Raw genomic sequence first — 18,746 nt, 5'->3', positions numbered from 1 at the left:
GGCAGCACCTCAGGGGACTGTATCCATGTAGGGCAGCACCTCAGGGGACTGTATCCATGTAGGGCAGCACCTCAGGGGACTGTATCCATGTAGTGCAGCACCTCAGGGGACTGTATCCATGTAGGGCAGCACCTCAGGGGACTGTATCCATGTAGGGCAGCACCTCAGGGGACTGTATCCATGTAGGGCAGCACCTCAGGGGACTGTATCCATGTAGGGAATCACCTCAGGGGACTGTATCCATGTAGGGCAGCACCTCAGGGGACTGTATCCATGTAGGGCAGCACCTCAGGGGACTGTATCCATGTAGGGCAGCACCTCAGGGGACTGTATCCATGTAGGGAATCACCTCAGGGGACTGTATCCATGTAGGGCAGCACCACAGGGGACTGTATCCATGTAGGGCAGCACCTCAGGGGACTGTATCCATGTAGGGAATCACCTCAGGGGACTGTATCCATGTAGGGCATCACCTCAGGGGACTGTATCCATGTAGGGCAGCACCTCAGGGGACTGTATCCATGTAGGGCAGCACCTCAGGGGACTGTATCCATGTAGGGCAGCACCACAGGGGACTGTATCCATGTAGGGCAGCACCTCAGGGGACTGTATCCATGTAGGGCAGCACCACAGGGGACTGTATCCATGTAGGGCAGCACCACAGGGGACTGTATCCATGTAGGGCAGCACCACAGGGGACTGTATCCATGTAGGGAAGCCTCAAGGGACACAAAATTTAGAGACAATCCACAAATCCGAAAATATAAGAATTAGCGACGTTTCGGTCCGTTCTTAACCATTATCAAGATGAGTGAGGGAAACACACACATTGATTAATTGATGAAGATTAAGCCACCCAAGAGGTGGCACGGGCATGAATAACACGTAAGTGGATGAAAACAAAAGAGTTGTTGTTGTTGTTTTAGATTCAGGTACTCGGAACAAAGTTGCAAGTAGCCCAGGCTATGGAGAGCCCGTCGTGGACTTACGTGGCACAGGAGCGGGGCTGTAATTGATTGATTGATAAAGATAAAGCCACCCAAGAGGTGGCACGGCCATGAATAGCCCGTAAGGGGCTGTAACTGATAAAAATAAATTTATAAGGTAAGAGAGGGAGATGAATGGAAGAGCGAGATGGTAGGCGGGAAAGTTGAGGAACAGGTGTAAGGTAAGAGGAATAGGATTAGATATAGGAAAAGTTTGAAGTATAGGAATAAGGTGGAACATAGGAATAGGTTTAAAGTATGGGAATAAGGTGGAACATAGGAATAGGTTTAAAGTATGGGAATAAGGAATGACTTATTGTCTGCATCTTCCATTTAGAACATCACACACACACACTTTCTTATCTTTTCCGTACGTCCACTTCCTGCAGGTGGATAACTGGTCTGATATGGCTGTGCAACAGTCCCGTTGATCTGTTACACTCAACACTACCTTCTGCCTCTCTCTCCCTCTACTACTCACCCCCCCCCCACCCGTTTCTAGTCCTTCTGTTTCATGGTTGAACTATCTTTTTTAGCCCCTGTCTATATTTTCCATAACCCCCCTTTTTTAGACCATTTTTACCCTGTTTGTGTTTGAGGATGAGTGTGTATCTTTCCTTAGTTTCACTCTCTGGTGACACTGTCTACAGTCCCGTGTTTTTGTTTCCCCCCCTCCCCCCTCCCTGTGTTTGTTTCTCGCCCCGTCTCTTGTTTGCTGGCCCTCATTATGTATTCTCCACGTGCAGAGTGTAAGTCACAATAGCCGGGCTGAACACTGATATCACAACCCATATACGCGCGGAAAGAAAGAAAATATGAAGCGTTTCCTTAGTAAAGATGGATTCGTTCTCGACTCACAAGTTGGGGATCCTGGGTTCGATTCCTGGGCAAGACGGACATGGTTAGGCACATTTCCTTCCCGTTAACCTGATACTTCTGTTCATCTAGCAGCAAATAGGTGGCATCCAAGAGTGAAGGCAACTGTTGCATCCTGGGGAAGGTCAGTAGTTCGGACCCTGTAATAATATATATATATATATATATATATATATATATATATATATATATATATATATATATATATATATATGAATTTCCTTAAGTGCTTTCGTATTTAATGATACATCGTTAGATGGATGGATTTACAAGTCAATAGGTTTGGATCTTACTGATGCTGAAGCAGAAACAGCTCGGATTTGGCATTCCTCAAGGGTGTGAGGCAGCAGCTCATGCAGCTAGAACTTACTTTGCCAACATTACCCTGATAAAACTGATTTTTAAAAATGCTTTCAATCTGGTTAGAAGGGATGCAGTACTCAGTGCAGTTCATCGCCTTTTCCTTCCCTCTACCCGTTTGTAAACTCATGCTACAGCAAGAATCTAACTCTGCTTTTCGGGGAACATGAAATAGAATCACAAGAAGGTAGTCCAGCAGGGTGACCCCCTTGCTCCTTTTCGTTTCTGCCTAGTTATCAAGGAAGTCACCGATAACCTGTCCAGTGAGCTCAACATTTGGTTTTTGGACGATGGTACTGTAGCCGGCTCCCCAGCCTCACTCTTGGACGACATAAGAATAATTCAGGAGCAAGGAGCAAGTCTATGGCCTCACCCTGAACTCTTCCAAGTGCGAAATAACCTCCACCAACCAACACATAATAGACCGAAAAAATTTGTTTTGCCTGATATCCATATAACCAACCCTGAGGACAGCACACTCCTAGGTGCTCCTCTTGGAAGGAACGCTATCGACGAGGTCCTTGATAAGAAGATCACTGACCTGAAGAGGATGAACGAGAGGAATGAAGACATTGATGCTCATGATGCACTTTACCTCATCACCAGATGCTTGTCCCTCCCCAGGCTGACCTACTTTCTTAGATGTTCTCCATTGTTTAATATTAGAAGAGTACGACAACCTGCTGAAATCAATGTTGGAAAAAGCCCTCAACCTTTCCCTCAGCGACTCACAGTGGAAACAAGCCTCCCTTCCCTGTCAGACTCGGGGGCCTCGGCGTTCGCACAGCAACACAAATTGCTGTACCAGCGTTCCTGTCCTCTTAAGTGGCATCTGACAACCTGGTGAAGGAAATCCTACCTGAGTACCTAGGTCAACAGGCAGGGATACAAGATCCCAGCTTTACAGAGTGCACCATCAAATGGGTCTCTCTTGCAGGACCAGCATCCTAATCACAATCTTCTGAAGCTCACAAGCAATCGAGCTGGGGTCGCCCCATTGTTGACCAAGCAGCTGGGACATGCCTAGAAGCTGCGACAACATCACACGACACTGCCCGAATAAGAGCTGTAGCAGCTCCCCATGCAGGGGACTTCCTATTAGCAACCCCAATGTCAGCAATTGGCCCACGTCTCACACTGCAGGCCCTCCGAATTGCTGTGGCTCCCCGGCTCGCTGCCCCAATCCACACCGAATACAGGTGTATTGGCGGCGAGGCAGTGGGCGACAGGTACGGACGGCATGGCCATCTCGGCCAAGCACAGGAGGATTGGCATGCAAGACACAGCGAGGTAAATTACATTATTAAGAGAATCCTTACTACAGCCGGTTGTTCAGCAGAGGGAGAGCCCCGTTACCTAATGCCCCGCAACTCTGATGAGCCTGTCTGTCGCCCAGACGGGATCACGGTGAACCCTTGGAAGAATGGTAGACAGTTGGTGTGGGACTACACCTGCGTTTCAACTTTAGCCAACACCTATGTTGACTTCAGTGCTGCACAGGCACGAGGTGCTGCCAATCACCGGGAATCAGCCAAGTCTCGTAAATACAGATATCTTGATCACCACTACAATTTTGTCCCCATTGCCTCAGAGACACTTGGTGCCTGGGGTAAAAGTGCTGCAAGTTTATTGAAGGAGTTGGGTTCTAAGCTAATTGAAACAAATTGTGAACCTAGAGCCGCCAGTTTCCTCTTTCAGCGCCTTAGTGTGGCAATCCAGAGTGGAAATGCACAATGCATCCATGGTTCCTGCCCGCCATCTGAGGAGCTGGAGGAATTCGACAACCTGTCACAAGCAGCCTTGTACCTTACACGTAACCAATGTTGTAACCCTTTTTTGTGTTATGATGTTTTAAATACAATAAAATAAAAATACGAAATACAAAAAAACATAGAGGGGTGGTAGGAGAAGACAATATGCGGGTGTACGCGGGTGCCCCACAAGGCTCCCCCGGATGCTGCATATTGTCTTCTTCGAGGTCAGGGGTCACTACAAACCCAATCAGAAGTGGTACCCCTATATATATATATATATATATATATATATATATATATATATATATATATATATATATATATATATATATATATATATAAATATATATATAAATATATATATATATATAAATATATATATATAAATATATATATATATATATATATATATATATATATATATATATAAATATATATATATAAATATATATATATATATATATATATATATATATATATATATATATATATATATATATATATATATATATATATATATATATATATATATATATATATAATCTCCCTCGTAACTTCTCACCCTCCCCACCCCCAATCCAATGCGGGCTGAGACTGCATAACAACATGAACACACGGCTCCACATGTCGCCACCATCACTACCTGCTGTACTCCTGGTAACATTCTACTTGTGTAATGAATGTAACCCTTTGCTTACAGTGTTTGAACTAGTACCTGCTCTCTCATAACCATCTGTGCTACTGCTTGTCCGCACCCTTCACCGAGAGTTCTTAATGTCCTTGAGATCTGGTCCGCCTTCTGAAGACTAAATTGGCACCTGTGGAGTTTTTTTTTTTTGAGGGGAGAGGTTGGGGGGGATATTTTTTCGTCTTACCAGGAAAAGTGAAGATAATTTCTTTGCTCCTTTGGACGCCAAAGCGTCAGTGGTAACCCTCCTACATGCAACACTCACGACAGCAACTCTCCCATCTCCGCGGTGAGTACAACCACTCTGCCCCCCCCCCCTGGCTATGAGTACATGAGTGTCCGTGTGAATGACACCATGAATGACAACCTTCAGTTTTTGATTGATGGTCTTTTATTTGAATTTAGTTGATTTTCTTTCACTGATGTGGCCATTCTACTGCACTTCTAAGATGCTATCATGCATTATCTTGGGTCTTGCATGACCAGGGCGAGAGATCAGTTAGAATACATATTGCGAGTTAGTGACCACTCTACCAAAGGTGACTGAAGTGTTGTGATAGACTTTTGGATCACATCTACGGACGATAGATTTACTGTTGAGCTTAAAGACCATCAACATGTGTGTGGGTGTAGTTACTTAAACTGCACCAACACCTTACAAACCACCTTGCAAGTATATGCTAGAGAATATACCAAGTGAGTATACACCAAGAAACGAAATGCACCTCTGGGTGCATATATTATATTTTTCAGTAATAGATTTATTGGTTAAGCAGTAAAGGCCCGCCCATCTTGTGCAAGTGATGATTTATTAACCTTCATGTCATATGGAGGTGCCCTTCGCCGCCCTGTCACCAATTATGCCAAGCAAATTAGGTCGAAGGTGAGGTGGAGGCCAGGTGAGGTGGAGGCCAGGTGAGGTGGAGGCCAGGTGAGGTGGAGGCCAGGTGAGGTGGAGGCCAGGTGAGGTGGAGGCCAGGTGAGGTGGAGGCCAGGTGAGGTGGAGGCCAGGTGAGAGCACCACCGTGGTTAAGCCCTGTGGTTGTTGTATGCGGGCTCCGCTGACACCACTGCTAATGAGTAGGCACCTGTTTACCCCATGTCGAGGGGACAACACCCCATAATCTTGCCGTGAATTCTCCTAACAAAATAAATCTAAATTGTCTTTATAACCAGACTATTGCCAGATATTTGCTGCCCAAAGATAAGGAAATAATCAACAGATACAACACCAATAGGAGCTTAAACATATTAACCCTTGCCACCACCGTCCACGGGATGGGATATGGGTATTGGGTGCACAATACATGACTAAAACATAGCTGAAGCACTTCACATTAAGCACTCTCCTGATGTATCAACAGCCAGCTTAGGTACATGCTACCAGCTACAAGACCAAGACATAAGTGCCAGTTTACACAATACCTGCTGGCCGGAGCCCACTAATGAGAAAGCCGGACAAGACTATAACCCAGTTCCCCTCAAGACGAGCACCACACCTCTCTTCATACCTAAAAAGACTACTCAATAGCTCGGTCCATAGAGCTTTGGCCTCGCAGACTTGGGGTCCACGGTTCGAGTCTCCTAGAACCCAGGTGAATAGACTGATGTCTGCTCTTTTATTATTCCCTTTCCCTCTGCCTCTGAGGATGCCAAGGCGTGCTTTAGTGAAACATGTTCTTTACCCGCACGCATAAGACCCATACTAGAATCATTTATAAATCCCTATTGGACATATTCAGTAACACATGCCTCAAAAAAGTGACGCACGAGGCTTCATAAATGTTAAATTAGACACTAAATGTTAAACAAATTTTTAATTAAATTAGTTAAATGTTAAAATAATTACATTAGACACCCAAGCGACCACTCAGGAAGTGTGGAGGTGTTGCTCCGTCAAGTTGACCAGTGATCACTGTCAAGTTGACCAGTGATCACTGTCAAGTTGACCAGTGTTCACTGTCAAGTTGACCAGTGTTCACTGTCAAGTTGACCAGTGTTCACAGTCAAGTGACTCTGACAAGACACACAATACCTAGTTATTGTCTTAATTGTCTTGCATGTTAATGTGTTTTAGTCCTTGTCCCCATGTATTATGACACCTCACCACGCCTATGTCGGTACATGACCAAGTATACATGATGAGTATACATGACCAAGTATACATGATGAGTATACATGACCAAGCCATCATGATGAGTATACATAACTAAGTCAACATGATGAGCATACATAACTAAGTCAACATGATGAGTATACATAACTAAGTCAACATGATGAGTATACATCTCTCATCAAGAGGAAAACGCAGCCAAAATGAGAGCGATTGTGTGGCGGAGCCGGCGGCAACCTGCTATATATATCTCGCCCTGGGAAAAACAAGGCGTTCACTAGCCTACCCGGGTATAGTACCCCTGCCATAGGTTTATCTATATAGATCATCCTGGGGAAAATATTGTCTTGAATAACGTATCCGGGTCCAGTACTCTGCCTAAAGCCTATATGGTTCATCTTACTGTTTCTCCTTATCAGGCACGGGAAGGCTATTAGGCTTATCGGGGGTCATCCCCCCCCCCTCCATCACCTTAGGTCGTCTACTAATGACCTAACCCAGGATGTAACACACACATTGGCAAAACTTCCGTATATGTACTTCTAGGTAAACAGACGCATCACGTGAAAGAAACTCTGCCAATTTCTGTTTCGGTAGAGAATTGAACCAGTATCTGTCGACTGTGAATCGTGAACGTTGACCTCTTGGTCTTGTGTACTCACCTAGTGTGTGTGTGCATGCGTGTGTGCGTGTATGTGCATTTGTGCGTGCGGGTGTGCACCCACCTATTTGTACTCACTTATTTGTGCTTGCAGGATCGAGCACTGACTCTTGGATCCTGCCTTTCTAGCCATCGGTTGTTTACAGCAATGATTCCTGTCCCATTTCCCTATCATATCAAGTTTTAAAATTCTGAATAGAGTTTGCTTCCACAACCTGTTCCTTAAGTGCATTCCATTTTTCCACTACTCTCACGCTAAAAGAAAACTTCCTAACATCTCTGTGACTCATCTGAGTTTCCAGTTTCCACCCATGTCCCCTCGTTCTGTTATTATTACGTGTGAACATTTCATCTATTTCCACTTTGTCAATTCCCCTGAGTATTTTATATGTCCCTATCATATCTCCTCTCTCCCTTCTTTTTTCTAGTGTCGTAAGGTTCAGTTCTTTCAGGCGCTTTTCATATCCCATCCCTCGTAACTCTGGGACAAGCCTCGTCGCAAACTTCTGAACCTTTTCCAGTTTCCTTATGTGTTTCTTCAAGTGGAGAATCCATGATGGTGCAGCATGCTCTAAGACTGGTCTCACGTAGGCAGTGTAAAGCGCCCTAAAAGCCTCCTCACTTAGGTTTCTGAATGAAGTTCTAACTTTAGCCAGTGCAGAGTACGCTGCTGTCGTTATCCTATTTATATGTGCCTCAGGAGTTAGATTAGGTGTTACGTCCACTCCCAGGTCTCTTTCTCGAATCGTTACTGGTAGGCAGTTCCCTTCATTGTGTACTGTCCCTTTGGTCGCCTATCACCTGATCTCATTTCCATAATTTTACATTTACTCGTGTTGAACTCCAGTAGCCATTTCTCTGACCATCTCTGGAACCTGTCCAGGTCCTCTTGGAGGATCCTACAATCCTCATCTGTCACAACTCTTCTCATTAATTTTGCGTCATCCGCGAACATTGACATGTAGGATTCCACTCTTGTATACATATCATTTACGTAAATTAGAAAGAGGATTGGTCCCAGCACCGATCCTTTAGGTACTCCCCTCGTTTCTGTTCTCCAGTCCGACTTTTCGCCCCTTACCATAACTCTCTGGCTCCTTCTTGTTAGGTAGTTCCTTACCCATATTTGGGCCTTTCCGCTTACTCCTGCCTGCCTCTCAAGTTTGTATAGCAGTCTCATGTGCGGTACTGAATCAAAGGCCTTCTGGCAGTCTAGAAATATGCAGTCTACCCAGCCTTCTCTGTCCTGCCTTATCCTTGTTATTTTATCATAGAATTCCAAAAGATTTGTTAGGCAAGATTTCCCTGTCCAGAACCCATGTTGGCGTTTGTTTACAAACCCAATGCTCTCCAGGTGCTCAACAAGTCTTAGCCTAATTATTCTTTCAAGTGTTTTGCAGGGGATGCTTGTCAGTGATACGGGTCTGTAGTTAAGTGCCTCCTCCCTATCTTCTTTCTTGAAAATCGGTACGACATTTGCCTTCTTCCAGCAACTCCTGATAAAAGTGACTCATTAAAGATCATTACCAGAGGCACGTACGCTGAGAGCCTGCGCTGCCTCTTTTAGTATCCACGGTGATACTTTGTCTGGTCTAACCGCTTTAGTTGCATCCAGTGTTGTCATCTGTTTCATTACCTCCTCTGCTGTCACCTCCATATCTGGCAGTCTTCCGTCTAGGGTAATCTCTTCTAACAATGGTAGCTGCTCAGGCTCGGTTGTGAATACTCCATGGAAACTGGCATTCAGTACCTCGCAGATTTCCTTGTCACTTTCTGTATATGCCCCTTGTGTTTTCCTCAGTCTTGTCACTTGGTCATTTACCGACATCTTCCTTCTTATATGGCTATGTAGTAGTTTAGGTTGTTTTTCACCTTGATTGCAATATCATTCTCGTAATTTCTTTCCGATACTCGTCTTATGTTAATGTAATCATTCCTAGCTCTGTTACATCTAATCCTGTTGTCCTCTGTCCTTTGTCTTCTGTACTTCCTCCACTCCCGCCTGCTGGCCATTTGTGCTTTCTGACACTGTCTATTAAATCATGGATTATTATATTCCCTCCTGTTTTTTTCCTTTACTGTTGGAATAAATCTCTCTTCAGCCTCCTTGCATTTCCATATGACTTGGTTCATCACATCTTGCACTGTTTTATCTCTAATTTCTTCCTCCTACTGCACTTCTTCCAGGTAGTCCCTTATCCTCCTGTAGTCCCCCTTTCCTGTAATTAACTCTCCTTTCCTGGACCTCTTGTCCTTTGGTCACAACTTTGAGTTCCATCATGTAGTCAAAGACTAGGACACAATGGTCACTGGCTCCTAGTGGAATTTCATATTCCAAATTTTCGATGTCTTCCACATTCTGGGTGAAAATCAGGTCTAATAGGCTCGGCGTATCCCCTCCTCTTTCCCTTGTGTCTTCCTTCACATGCTGTGTTTGGAAATTCCTGCCAATAACGTCTACTAACTTCGCTCCCCACGTTTCCTCCCCGCCATGGGGATTCCTTGTTTCCCAATTAATCTCTCCATGATTTAGGTCCCTCATGACCAGCACGCACATGTGTGCGTGCGTGTGTGTGTGTTCGTGCGTGTGTGTGCGTTCGTGCGTGTGTGTATGTGTGCGTGCGTGTGTCTGCGCGTGTGTGTGTATATGTGCACGCGTGTGTGTGTGTGCATGCGCGCGCTTGACATTTGGTGTATGTGCACATGTGTGTGCGCGCGCTTGGCGTTGAGTGTGTGTGCATGGGTGTGTGTGAATACCTAAGTTATGCCCGAAACGCTTTGCGTAATAGTGGCTTTAGGCATTGTATGTACTAGCTCTACCTATAAGTCAACCAATCTTTGTAAAAATTTATTGTATGTATGTACCTTACCTAAATAAACATTTTATTTATTTTTATTTTTAAGTGTAGTTACAGGACGAGAGCTACGCTCGTGGTGTCCCGTCTTCCCAGTACTCTTTGTCATTTTTGTTTTGTTTTGCCCCGAGGCAAAACAAAACAAAAGTATCTTGCAAACTTGCTTTAGGCAGTTTTCCCGCAGTTACCAGCGAGTTTACTGGGCCGCGCCACTCGTCCTGAGGGGGAATATTCGGCCGTAGCAGCCTGTACAACACTCCGCAATAGGAAGAAAACCAGCTGGGTTGTTCATCCTGTCACTTGTACCCAGACACAGCTGGGACTTGCTTAACTGGCTCAAGTGAATAGCTTCTCAAATAAGAACATTAACATTCGTCAACCCTTAAAATCTTACGTTATCATGCGGGTGGAAAATGGAGGAATCTTTTAATAACAGTAACTATGTTTGACAAATGGTATTTTCCTAACTCAATCAATATGGGGTTTATATTAATTATATTCAACACATATTTCTAATGTCTCAAATGTTCTCAGTCTCATAGATAGTGGTCAAGGCGGTGTCCGTCACTCTTACCACTGATTCTGCAACTCCTCTGCTCAACTGTTGTTTCCATTTCGAATCTCAATGGATATTTGCATCGAAGACGGATTCTTGCTATTAATGATTCTCTCCCGCGGCCACCTCCTCTTCGTCCATGATGATTGGGGGTGCCAGCTGCAACCATGTTGTACCAGTGTACAGATTCACTGGTTTGTGCTTCTATCCTCAGTAACCTTGTCACGATATTACCTGACAATACCTCCAGTTTGTAGAAGAGTCTTGGATATGAAGTATTCAATATGGTCTCTTTCAGCGCCTTCAGCAGCCAGCACATCTGCTCGTTCATTTCCACATATTCCAATATGGGAGGGGATCCACAGGAACCTGACGACTCTTCCCTGGTTGGTTAGTACCCTCACAGCTCTCTTGATTTCAGCGACTAGAGCAAGATCTTCTGCCTGATTTTTTTTAGTCTTTGTAGCGTTGCTTTTGAGTCAGTGCAGATCACAGCAACATTGTTGTTTTCGTTTAAGGAATTTTAACGCCATAACAATGGCAGTTAGCTCTGCTTGCGATGAAGAGGCATAGTTCTTAATGCGTACTTTTACTTCGTTTCTGCGTTGAAAGGCATTATTCCTAATTACAGTATATGCTGTGCCAGTCCTGCCATTGACAGGATTAGATGACCCATCAGTGTAGATTTGATCTAATTCATCTCCGGTTTCCTTATAAATGTCCTCGAGATACTTGTGCCTCATTTCTTGTGGTATCATGTTGGATTTTTTTGTTGCCATTTCATTGATGATAATTCTGCATGTCATCCTCCCAGGGAGGTAACCTCTCTACAGGCATGACCTCACGGGCTTGTTCAGGCAGGTGAAGTTCTTCGAGGTAGCAGAGTGTTCTGTGATGCCATTTTTTGCTTCTCCTGTTTCCTCCTGTAAGTAACACAGAACTCAGTTTTTCTTGGCAATATCACTGTAATGGGATCTCTGGCAATCTTAATTGCTTAATTGTTTTGAAACAACCGACGAGTTTGGCATCCACCACCATCTCAATTAGCTTGTTCCAATCGTCTACTTCTCAGCTAAGTGGAACAGGGTAGGCACTTTATGCCCAGATTCAAATACCATCGTCTTGAGGTCCCAGCACCACGTTATAGCCAGACAAGGTTGTCAACGTAGTGAGAGAGGCTCAAGGCTCTCAAGGTTCTCACCCCCATAGCCTTCCACAACCTTGACACCCTCCAGCTATTTGCAAATAGCTATTCACAGACCGCCAGCTGTGGCGCTAATGTGAGAACTGCAAAAAATGACGTATCTTTCACATACAAGATCATTATCAAGTGATCAATATATATTTCATATATATAAGATCATTAATAGACTGTACTGTACCTCTGCTTGCTCAAGTCGCTGAAACGATGCTTGGAGGTCTGGAACAGATACAAAATGAAGCCATGAGGATCATCCCGGACGCCCTCCGTATAACTAAATTACTAAACATGAGAAAGGAACTAAACATCCCATGTATAAAATGTCAAATCACTGAAATCAGCGCTTTAATTGGTACCAAGATGCTTGGGCTAACCCACCCCCAACCCCCTGCACTGACTCCAAGCCTTCTGTATCGGTCAGCAGCCCTCACAATGGATTACAGAACTGCAGTTGTATTCAGGATATATTAGGTTCATGATCTCTGCCAAGATCAACAACAACAACAGCACTTCCCTGCACCATGAGAGATTACACAATTTCTAAATTTCTACCCCTCCCTTCCCACTACTACCCTTCCCTTCCCACTAATACCCCTCCCTTCCCACTGCTACCCCTCCCTTCCCACTACTACCCCTCCCTTCCCACTACTACCCCTCCCTTCCTTCCCACTCAAGATGATGACTCAAGAGTAACACAAGCGTCAACAGGAGGCGCAGAACAATGCCTCAAGTCACACTGATGCTCTGGTCATAAGGAGCTCCCTCTCTCACACTATGTGCAATGGTGCTTCCTGCACCACTCTACTGGTGCTTCCTTCACCACTCTATTGGTGCTTCCTGCACCACTCTACTGGTGCTTCCTTCACCACTCTACTGGTGCTTCCTGCACCACTCTACTGGTGCTTCCTGTACCACTCTACTGGCGCTTCCTGTACCACTCTACTGGCGCTTCCTGTACCACTCTACTGGTGCTTCCTGCACCACTCTACTGGTGCTTCCTGCACCACTCTACTGGTGCTTCCTGCACCACTCTACTGGTGCTTCCTGTACCACTCTACTGGCGCTTCCTGTACCACTCTACTGGTGCTTCCTGTACCACTCTACTGGTGCTTCCTGCACCACTCTACTGGTGCTTCCTGCACCACTCTACTGGTGCTTCCTGCACCACTCTACTGGTGCTTCCTGTACCACTCTACTGGCACTTCCTGTACCACTCTACTGGCGCTTCCTGTACCACTCTACTGGTGCTTCCTGTACCACTCTACTGGTGCTTCCTGTACCACTCTACTGGCGCTTCCTGTACCACTCTACTGGTGCTTCCTGTACCACTCTACTGGTGCTTCCTGTACCACTCTACTGGTGCTTCCTGTACCACTCTACTGGCGCTTCCTGTACCACTCTACTGGTGCTTCCTGCACCACTCTACTGGCGCTTCCTGTACCACTCTACTGGTGCTTCCTGCACCACTCTACTGGCGCTTCCTGCACCACTCTACTGGTGCTTCCTGCACCACTCTACTGGCGCTTCCTGTACCACTCTACTGGTGCTTCCTGCACCACTCTACTGGTGCTTCCTGTACCACTCTACTGGTGCTTCCTGTACCACTCTACTGGTGCTTCCTGTACCACTCTACTGGCGCTTCCTGTACCACTCTACTGGTGCTTCCTGTACCACTCTACTGGCGCTTCCTGTACCACTCTACTGGTGCTTCCTGTACCACTCTACTGGTGCTTCCTGCACCACTCTACTGGCGCTTCCTGTACCACTCTACTGGTGCTTCCTGTACCACTCTAATGGCGCTTCCTGCACCACTCTACTGGTGCTTCCTGTACCACTCTACTGGTGCTTCCTGTACCACTCTACTGGTGCTTCCTGTACCACTCTACTGGTGCTTCCTACACCACTCTACTGGTGCTTCCTGCACCACTCTACTGGTGCTTCCTGCACCACTCTACTGGTGCTTCCTGCACCACTCTACTGGTGCTTCCTGCACCACTCTACTGGTGCTTCCTGCACCACTCTACTGGTGCTTCCTGCACCACTCTACTGGTGCTTCCTACACCACTCTACTGGCACCTGAAGGGCAGTTGTCACAACGAGAGACGTCTACTTTACTGAGTGGGCAGTTAACTACCCCACTCAGTAAAATGTTATATATACATGTACACATACTCATATATATATATATATATATATATATATATATATATATATATATATATATATATATATATACATATACATACATATATATATATATATATATATATATATATATATATATATATATATATATATATATATATATATATATATATATCTTTTGTGTCACAAGTGATCAACAAGAGGCTCACAACAGTCACTATACAAGGCACTTTACATCTATGGTGAGTCACACAGTTACTAGTCTTGCTCCACACCCACCCAACTGGGCGGCAGCTTTACAGTCATGTGCATGCATTACCTACAGTAAGCAAATTTTGGATTGTTCGCTAAGATTTCGGGCAGCACATCATTATGAATGAAGTACTTGTGGGAGAGTTGAACAGTTAACTGGACATACTCAGTCTTCAGACAGAATTGTCATAACTCTTCGCACTCAAACGAGTCTATTTATCCAACGTTGACACGTTAATTGCAAGTGACTGTCATCCTTGATTGTATTCAACTCCTGAAGACATAACTGTGATGTGTTTGTGTGTGAAGCGACTCACAGATATATAATAAAATATTGAATAGACGTAGGGTTCGCTTCAGAATGTCCTAGATGCAAGGAGGAGGTTGAAACTCAGCACTCCCCCTTCCTTGACGGCTGTGCAGTGTGACCGACTCGCATATTCCGCCTTCTGGTGGGGGCGTGTCTGTGACGGATGATGGAGTCCCTAACGTTCGTGGAAGTGGTTCACCACCTGGAGGTACACAGAATGTGGATTTGTGGGATCTTGTGAAGGGGGTCCAGGAAGAGTCAGTAGGGGGCTACTTGTTTGTAAGGCTCCAGAAGAGTTCTGCGGGTACACTTGCCGATGTGGCTCCCTCTCCAGTAATTTTTGGGGATGGGGTTGAGGGACCCTTCTGTTGGGTGCGCTGCTGCCCTGGGTAGTAATAGTAGGGTTGTGTGAGTGTGATCCTCTCTGTTTAGTTTCTCATTGGATGTGTGGAGGACTTGTGCGAAATTGAACGTTAGTGTGTGTTTTCTGATGTGTGTGTGTTTTTTTTCTTTTTGCCGGGTCCTGCGTGTTCCGGTATGTTCTTTCATGTGTGTTTGGGGTGTGGCTGACGAGTGTTCCGGTTCCTGAGTGGTCCGGTCCGGTGTTTGAATGTTTGTACTGTATGTGTTGGGTGTTCCGTGGGTTGTGTGTGTTGGGTGTTCCGTGGGTTGTGTGTGTTGGGTGTTCCGTGGGTTGTGTGTGTTGGGTGTTCCGTGGGTTGTGTGTGTTGGGTGTTCCGTGGGTTGTGTGTGTTGGGTGTTCCGTGGGTTGTGTGTGTTGGGTGTTCCGTGGGTTGTGTGTGTTGGGTGTTCCGTGGGTTGTGTGTGTTGGGTGTTCCGTGGGTTGTGTGTGTTGGGTGTTCCGTGGGTTGTGTGTGTTTTTAGCAATTTTATTTTTCATTTTGTGCCTTTTGTTTCTGATGTTTCTTTTGCGTCCTGTGTGGTTTATTGTATATTACCAGGTGCGCCCCGTCTGGGTCGTGCGGGTACTCGTGTGTGTGCTCATGTATTTCTCTGTGTTGTTTCATGTTTTTCCCGTTAACGTTGTTTGCTATATGCCATTTGTGCTGTGTTTTGCCGTAATATGTTCATTTAAGTTTTGCATTTTGCTGTGGCTTTTGTACTTGTTTTGCTGTTTGTTGCATTTATGGATGTTGGTGCTTCGGTGTCTTTGTATTGTATGCTTTGTCATCTATTTTGGTTTATACAAATTAAAAGAAAAAAAAGTAGTAATATAGCCACAACTGCGACAACATTTAGTAGGCCCGAGACAAGGTGACATTCACTCTAGTTACTCCATCTGTGATTAATACTACTGTGAGTCATCCAGGAAGGTCAGCAGATCTCGAACTTACTTCTGCAAGGTTTAGGCTCGGGTACAAGTATATTCCTGCCGGAGGTGACACCACCTACCTACACCTACTTACACCAACACCATATAGACTTCACCAAATGTAAACTCTGCCACCAGAACAATTCCTACATACCTTACAATACTACCTTATGATGATTTTGGGGCTTAACATCCCCGCGGCCCGGTCTTCGACCATGCCGCTTCCACTAGGTAGTAGGCATCCATCAGTCTCAGGAGACTATGGAGTTGTGCTCTGGTTGTCGGTCTAGAGTGGCCTCTCTAGGGCGCAAAGCCAGGGTACGTTGATACGGAGAAGCTGTTACCCAAGCAGCAGGTCCCCGCTCTTCACGGTGCCGAAAGTCTTCACTGGAAACGGAAACGCCAATACGATTGGTTCCAGCGCCGCCACAGGAACTGTGAGCTCCGGAGTTGACTTCGAAGTTGGTGAAAGGGACTCCAAACCCGAAGACCGCCGTGGTCGGGGCCGGAGAAGAACCACCCCAGCAAGGGGCAAGAACGACCCCAGCCTCCTGAAGCAGAGCCTGGGGGGCCGCACGAGCCCCAGGAGGTGGACGTCCCGGTCCCGCACCTACGGGTCCCAGACAGAGATCGTCACAGCCGTCTTTCACCCGAGGCCGACCTCCTTCACGACCCAGCAGAAGGAAGACTGATAATTATTATAATACAACAATTATTTTTATAATAATTATTATAACAATATAATTAATAATAATAGTAGATAACCTATCTAGATTACCTAGTATTACCTATTCACTAGGTTACTGAATTTGGATTTTTTTCAAAATATAGAGATAATTCTATGTTTCATATATGTCTATTTCATTCAAAATGAGGTACTACCTGAACTCTTAACACAATATCCAGAGTTTGCTTACTATAGGTTATCTTGAGATGATTTCGGGGCTTAGCGTCCCCGCGGCCCGGTCCTCAATCAGGCCTCCTTTTTGTTACACACCCCCAGGAAGCAACCCGTAGCAGCTGTCTAATTCCCAGGTACCTATTTACTGCTAGGTAACAGGGCCATCAGGGTGAAAGAAACTGCCCATTTGTCTCCGCCTCCACCGGGGATCAAACCCGGAACCTCAGGACTACGAATCGGAAACGCTGTCCACTCAGCTGTCAGGCGCCCTGGAATAACAAAATACATAAGAAAAGAAAAGATACTTGTCAGGAGTGGGATTCGAACCCACGCCCGGAAGACCGGACTGCGACCTGAACGCAGCGCCTTGGACCGCTCGGCCACCCTGACATAGTGACTTAGGTAGTGATTGTAAAATTTCCGTAACCCCCCCCCCCCCTCTCCATTGGATAGGTGTGGGCTGTATTATGAGTAAATGTGTAACAGATATATATATATATATATATATATATATATATATATATATATATATATATATATATATATATATATATATATATAAAACGTTTGTAACTTGTGTATCATTATGTGCGTCTGTAACCTTTCCCCATTAGCACCCATAGTGTGGGTATGTGGTGCATAATACATGAACAAATTTAATAAATACCCAGCCTACTTGTCCTGTTGTACAGGCGTTGGAAGTGAAGTATTTTGACGTGAGTGTGTGTACTCACCTAGTTGTGTTTGAGTTCTGGCGGGGGTTGAGCTCTGGCTCTTTGGTCCCGGGTATGCGTGTGTGTGTGTGTGTGTGTGTGTGTGTGTGTGTGTGTGTGTGTGTGTGTGTGTGTGTGTGGTGTGTGTGTGTGTGGTGTGTGTGTGTGTGGTGTGTGTGTGTGTGTGTGTGTGTGTGTGTGTGTGTGTGGTGTGGTGTGGGTGTGTGTGTGTGTGTGTGTGTGTGTGTGTGTGTGTGTGTGTGTGTGTGTGTGTGTGTGTGTGTGTGTGTGTGGTGTGTGTGTGTGTGGTGTGGTGTGGGTGTGTGTGTGTGTGTGTGTGTGTGTGTGTGTGTGTGTGTGTGTGTGTGTGTGTGTACTCACCTAATTGTACTCACCTAATTGTGCTTGCGGGGGTTGAGCTCTGGCTCTTTGGTCCCGCCTCTCAACCGTCAATCAACTGGTGTACAGATTCCTGAGCCTATTGGGCTCTATCATATCTACATTTGAAACTGTGAATGGAGTCAGCCTCCACCACATCACTTCCTAATGCATTCCATTTGCTAACTACTCTGACACTGAAAAAGTTCTTTCTAACGTCTCTGTGGCTCATTTGGGTACTCAGCTTCCACCTGTGTCCCCTTGTTCGCGTCCCACCAGTGTTGAAAAGTTCGTCCTTGTTTACCCGGTCGATTCCCCTGAGGATTTTGTAGGTTGTGATCATGTCCCCCCTTACTCTTCTGTCTTCCAGTGTCGTGAGGTGCATTTCCCGCAGCCTTTCCTCATAACTCATGCCTCTTAGTTCTGGGACTAGTCTAGTAGCATACCTTTGGACTTTTTCCAGCTTCGTCTTGTGCTTGACAAGGTACGGGCTCCATGCTGGGGCCGCATACTCCAGGATTGGTCTTACATATGTGGTGTACAAGATTCTGAATGATTCCTTACACAGGTTCCTGTGTGTGTGTGTGTGTGTGTGTGTGTGGTGTGTGTGTGTGTGGTGTGTGTGTGTGTGGTGTGTGTGTGTGTGTGTGTGTGTGTGTGTGTG

At 45.5% G+C, this 18,746-nt stretch overlaps 1 protein-coding gene and 1 non-coding gene across 2 annotated transcripts in view; one reads left to right on the top strand and one right to left on the bottom strand.

Moving 5' to 3' along the window:
* The window catches only part of LOC123745838 (alpha-(1,3)-fucosyltransferase C), a 55,574-nt gene that overhangs the window by 14,464 nt on the left and 22,364 nt on the right, over positions 1-18,746 (top strand). The window lies entirely within an intron of this gene.
* TRNAL-CAG (transfer RNA leucine (anticodon CAG)) lies at positions 17,298-17,381 on the bottom strand. The gene has a single exon. It is a non-coding gene; the product is annotated as a tRNA-Leu (tRNA).

Source organism: Procambarus clarkii, chromosome 10 (assembly GCF_040958095.1).
Source record: "Procambarus clarkii isolate CNS0578487 chromosome 10, FALCON_Pclarkii_2.0, whole genome shotgun sequence".
NCBI lineage: Eukaryota > Metazoa > Arthropoda > Malacostraca > Decapoda > Cambaridae > Procambarus > Procambarus clarkii.
The sequence above is the reverse complement of the archived record's forward strand: the minus strand, read 5'-3'. Positions and strand labels throughout refer to the sequence as shown.